A 6,295-nucleotide genomic window follows, 5' to 3' on the forward strand; every position below is an offset into this window, starting at 1 on the left:
TATATTAACTGAAAGAAGCCAGACACAAAGGTCACATATTATGTGATTCCTTTCACATGAAACATCCAGAATAAACAAACCCACATAGATGGAAAGGAGATTAGTGGTGTCCAAGGACTAGGAGAAAGGGGGAAAGGGATTAGGGAGTAACTGCTAATGGGTAGGAGATGTCTTTTGGGGAGATAAAAATATTCTGAAATGAGACAATGGTGATTGTGCAATAGTATGAATGCAATGAAACCACTGAATTGTACATTTTTTTTAATGGTTAAAGTAGTGAAATTCATGTTATATAAATTTTACCTCAATTTAAAAGAATAGAGTGAAGAAGTGATTCATACAACCTAAAACACATGATTCTGCATAAAGGAAGCCTGATACATAATACAAATTGCAAAATCCCACTTCTATAAAATTCCAGAATAGGCAAAACAAATATATGATGATAAAAACGAGAGCAGTGATTGGTTGGGAAGAATAACTGGTATGAAGCACAAAGAGAACATTCTGGGGTGATGAAAACATCTGATATCTTGAGAAGGGTAGGGATTACACAGTTTATGCATGTTTCAAAGCTGAACATCCAATGTGATTAAGAATTAGGCATTTCATTGTATAATCAGATCTTCTATAACACTTGTTTTGATAACACAAATTTGTTCCACCATATTAGGTGGTACATTAGGGAATAATAGGAAGTTGATGCATGAAAAACACTAGCTAAATGCTGAAAACAGCACCCAATTTAACTGAGGCAAATAATGCAAAGAACGCAGACACTTCAAACACCCGGATGTCTTGGTTCACCACACGTTACAAGCTACTCCCATTCACATCCAGTATTACAGCTTTCTAATTTCACATGATCCATTATTGTACTGAGTTAAATAATAACCTTCAAAAACCCAAGTCCACTTGGAACCTATAAATTTGACCTTATTTGGAAATAGGGTCTTTGCAGATATAATTAAGTCAAGGTGAGGTCATACTAAACTGGATGAGTCCTAACTCCAGTATGACTGGTGTCCTTATAAGGGGGAGATTTGGACACAAAGTAAGAAATACACAGGGGAGAAAGCTATGTGAAGACAGTGGCAGAGATTGAAGCGGTGTATCTACAAACCAAGGAATACCAAGGATTGCCAAGCAACTGCCAGAAGCTGGAAGAGACAAAGGAGAATTCTTCCCTAGAACCATCAGAGAAAGCTCGGACCTGCCTCCACCTTGATTTCAGACTTCTGACCTTCAGAACTTTGAGAAAGTAAACTTCTGTTGTTTCAAGCCAACCAGTCTGGTTCATTACAGCAGCCCACAAAACTAACACACCCACCTTCCCCACTTCACAGTAACAGATTAGCTGAAACCCTTCTGAACCCCATTTCCACAAACAAGTATCTTACTTATTGTATTTTTTTTAATATTCCTTTGACATGTATAAAACCATGCTACTATTTTTACTAGGTTTCTATTGATCCTTATGTCACTGATACATCACAATATGCATTGTGCCTCCAAAACTCATCTTTCCCAGAAGCACTGCATTTCCTTGTTAAGCAAGTTTCCACAGCACATTGCTGTGAGGTTAAGTTATTTTTTTCTTCTTTCCATTAGTATGTAACTTAAACGATGTTATAAAATAAGCCTGGGCATATTACAGCTTCTTAGTAGCTTTCCAGTTAGGAAGAAATGCGCTAGTTGCCTGGATTGATTGCGTGTATTTCCTAAGTTTTCATCTATACAAGCATGGGTTAGGTTCTTCTACAAATAGTTAATTTTATATCTTTGGTTTCACTGTCAGAATGAACACTATTTCCAAATTCTAAAAGTATCTTCTTAGTTCAAAACTTACTCTAGCTATTACTTATCTCGACTTTTTTCTTTTGAGCAAACTAATTAAAATCTAGGTTACCTACACTCTCCATCTCCTCCCAGCTTCTCAAACTATCACAATTTAGATTCCATCTCTTCTACTCAGCTGAACCTCAGACTCAGCATGACTGACAAATAGCTCCTGTTTTCTCAATTTAGTGAAAACTAGTCAGTCTTCATATCACTTGAAGGCTTGCAAGCTTTTTATACCATTGACTTCTCTCTTCTTTTCATGACTCCTACAATGTGATGAAAGCCAATTTCATAACATAGCCTCTCATAGTCTTCCTCCTCCCTCTCTTGAGTTGCTTTTCAGCATTATTGCTTGTGGCATATTTTTCTTTGCCTGTCATTTAAATGAGAATGTCCTCAAGCTACTAATTTTCAATGCAAATCAGTGCCATCCTGACTAACAAGATAAACAGAGGAGCTAACTTGAACAGAGTTCTGAGATAGGCTTTTACTGCAGTTCAAGAGGAGGGATGCAAAAATCATCTGTATAAAAAGAGTTATTCAGCATGCTAATTTCAATTTTTTCAGTGACACTGAACATATGACTTAATCTTTTTTTGGTTATGGTTTCTCTATCTTCCAAATTAGTATATATTTTCTTTTTACCTTACTGAAATGCTAGAACATTTCCAAGATGTTTGTAAATTGTTTTTTAAAGCCTCTGAGGATGTGTTATGTAAGCACCAATAAGTGAAAATGTTATTGTAGCCATAGCTTACAATTTTTTTTAATCTCTAATGTCATTATATGGCATTATAATTTGGCAATGCTTACAGTTGTAATGTGAGTTTTTAGTTTTAAATTTAGAGGCATTTACCCTAACGTATTTCTTTCATTTTATGGTTGCTTCAGTTTGCATCAGATGCTAACAAACATACAAATATTCTCTTAGCAAAGGTTGTCCTGGCCTGTGATAATGAATCATCTTTATTTTTGGTTATTAAAACCCAACGTATCCTAACCAAGGTAATTCACTAAAATAAGTTGGAATGTCATCTCTTTTCTTCTATTCCAACCATAATCATTAGCTAGATATGTTTCCAGGGCTGCATAATAAAGATATATTCCCAAAGACATAATCTTTTTGTTGTTGAGTGATAACTCCTTATTGATTTCTGGAAAGAGAAGACACATATCACAATTTCATAATCTCAGAGACAGAAGCAGACTAGGAACTCATGGGCTAGCGGTACTGGCTCTGCAGCCAGAGGACCTGGACTTGGATTCTATGTCTGCTACATAGTACTTGTGTGAATTGAGACAAGTTACTTAATGTAACTACGCACAACTTTCTCATTCTCTCGTAACAGTTAAGTTATTAAATACCCAGTAAATGTTTGCTACAACTACACTTCTCGACTCCAACTCTTGGCTCGTACATGAGCCCATGTCATTCAGCTCACGCACGGCCATTTCATTAGAGAGATCCCACCAGCTCGTGCAGAACCGTGGATGGCTACTTTTATTTAGGAGATCCAATTCTCTTTGGGGGATCCCTTTGGTACAAGTTTTCACAGTATGTTGTTATTCCATTCATATTCTGTTTCAGTGTCCTCAATTATCTTACACCAGACACTTGAGCAGACAATGAATAGTGTTAGAGAAAAGAGAGCTTATAGGAAGAAAAGACTATTCCTCAATATATTTTATTTTATATATATATATATGCATACACTTTACATATTATATAGATTATTATGGCAACGAAAAAAGATTCTATTGGCTGACTTCAGGCAAATTTTGGTTTTTACTGAAATTTGTATTTTCTTTGTTGAAATAATAGGGATCACAAACATTTATTAAATGATAAACATGTTTACTTTAAAATAGGTTTTTTTCTTCATGATTCATTCTACTGAGCAGTTTTTCAAGATTCATTTAGCAGGGACCATATTCATTTAAATGTTCAACACAATACATTCTTGCTTTCCAAGAAAGGCTAAATGATTGCATGCCATAATTTAAAAAACAGAAATCAGGTTCTTTCTAGAAAAAAAAAAGATAAAATATAATAAACTCTATAACTTTCTTTCCTTTTTATGTTTCCTTTAATAAGAATACTTGCTGTTCCCAAAAGGGGAGTTTTATTTTACTTTAGTTTGGGTAAAATCAAAAGGTAATATAAAAATGAAGATAAACTATATGTATTTTATCCACCTGTTTTTGCCTGTCACTATTACTCTACGAGCTTAACATTCTCCTCAGCTATGTATGCTTTTATAAAGTCAAGAATCATAACTAGTTGTATTTTGTTAATTGGAATAGTCTTCCCAGGTGATTCCTAAACAGTAAAACCAATGAACGTTCACTTTGGGCTTAGAATAGAGGAAATTTATGGAATGTTTTCAAAAATAGCAATTAATACTTCTATTTGCAAAACATTAACATAACATTATTATGTTTTCTTCTCATCAGACTATAATTATTTTGTTTAAATTGTACCATCATACAAGGTTCCATTTTTTTAAGACAGTAGAATAATTACCTGATTCTGTATGTTCCTTCAAATAAAATGAATGAATGAATGAATAAATAAGTAAATAAATAAATAAATAAATAAAATCTGTGAAAGTCTTGTAGAATGAAGAGTATTCATCCAGCTATGGAAAAACCTGACCTACTTGTTACCCCAAACTCTACTATAGACTACAAGAAGCCACTCTGAAAAAAAAAAAAGTAATTTATGCCAGACTAAAAGTATAAGGATACTCACCAGGGCAAAGACAATCTGAAATATGTACTCTTTTTGTGTTCCGCACCTATGCTTGAAAAATTGTGCCCCAAGCTAAAACCTTTTCTAATTCTCTTTAATAGTGTAACTACACAAACTATTTCTTTTAAAAGAACTTACAGAATTCAAATGATTAACAAGAAAAGGAAAACAAAGATAAACCATGACTGTCAGTACCCATCAGTTTCAACAGGGAGACATGATGCTCAGTGTTTCTCCTGCCTTTGGTCTTATCTATACATCCTTCGAACTCGCGGCAACCTGTTGACATTGTATGCAGCTTACTTTGTCACTAATTACGGAAGAGAGAGTTAATCAACTAGTCTTATCCTTCTCCATCTAGAAGTCCAGGTAGAGATTTCTTATGTATTTTAGTTCTAAACAGCTTCCCCAAAGTACTTGAGGCTCAACCTTTCCATCCAGGAATGTCTACAGGGATTGTCCATACTGCTTTCCCTAAGATGTAAGCTGTGGGGGCCAAGAGTTTTGCTGATTCTGATGACTCATTGGTCATTCATCTTTGTTATCCTTCCCTGGAAGAGCAATATGGATCCTTCAGAATCCAATTAATGTGCCACAACTTCTAGAAAAGTCTGCCCGACTCTCTTATCATCCTCAGACTCCCTTGAATTTCTCTGATACTTATAGCAATGCTTTGTATCAATTAATTTACAAAATTCTATGTACCATTATCTTTTATAAGTATATATGTAGTCTCCCTAAGGCCTTACATCCTACAAGGTACCTAGTATGCTTGCCCATAACGAATGCTTAAAAATACTATTTGATACACTGATTGAATCCCTGCTTTTGACTGGTATTTCTGTCTCTTATTGTCCAGTTTGTTCTTCTTTCAAGCTGTGGCTCATAAAACATATATCTTGCTCAAAACAGGGCAGGGTGGGCAAATTTTATATGATAAAACTCAGAGGAATTCAGTCTAAATCAGTCTCCCCAAAACATCATCATCTTTGATTACACTTCAGAAAAAAGAATCTATGCTTCATCATGTGTGAAGCTGAACATCCAAAAGTAGGCTTCTTGAAAAAAAGCCATATGCTTTTATCCCATGGGAGAGTAGGACTATTAAACTAAGATGAGAACGCTGGAAAGTGCAACAGTATTTGTCAACAAACATTTTCTCAGTAGCTAGAGTGAAGTGCCGTAATGTAAAGGATACAGAAAAATTCAATCCGGCAGTCTCTGTAAATTAATGAATAAAGAACACGCAATGCCATATATGTGTGTGTGTGTGTGTGTGTGTGTGTGTGTGTGTATATATATATATATATATATATATATAAAATTTTTAATACCTTCCTCTGTGCCTGTCTTGCCCTTCTAACCAAGGTGCTTTTTTTCTGGTGAAGGGAATCTTTAATGTTACATAAGAAATGTTACGATTATTGAATTTAATGTCTTAATGTAGCATCTCTCAGAAATCACTTGCATTTGGCAAGGGAGAATTTAGTCCAAGGAATAGACGACTAGTGATATTTTATCAGTTGCAGTCTACAAGGGGAAGGGGAAAATACTCATTGAACATAACTGCGAGCATTGAAACCAAATCCTGTAGGTGGCCACCTGCTTTGCCTTCAGGTGGGAGAGGCCCACTCAAAGCTCCTCCACTGGGTTCAATTTTATCTCATGCTGCCTTCTACTATCACACTGCCCTTGAATCAC

The sequence above is a fragment of the Vicugna pacos genome, chromosome 7 (genome assembly GCF_048564905.1).
Source record: "Vicugna pacos chromosome 7, VicPac4, whole genome shotgun sequence".
NCBI classification, from domain to species: Eukaryota; Metazoa; Chordata; class Mammalia; order Artiodactyla; family Camelidae; genus Vicugna; species Vicugna pacos.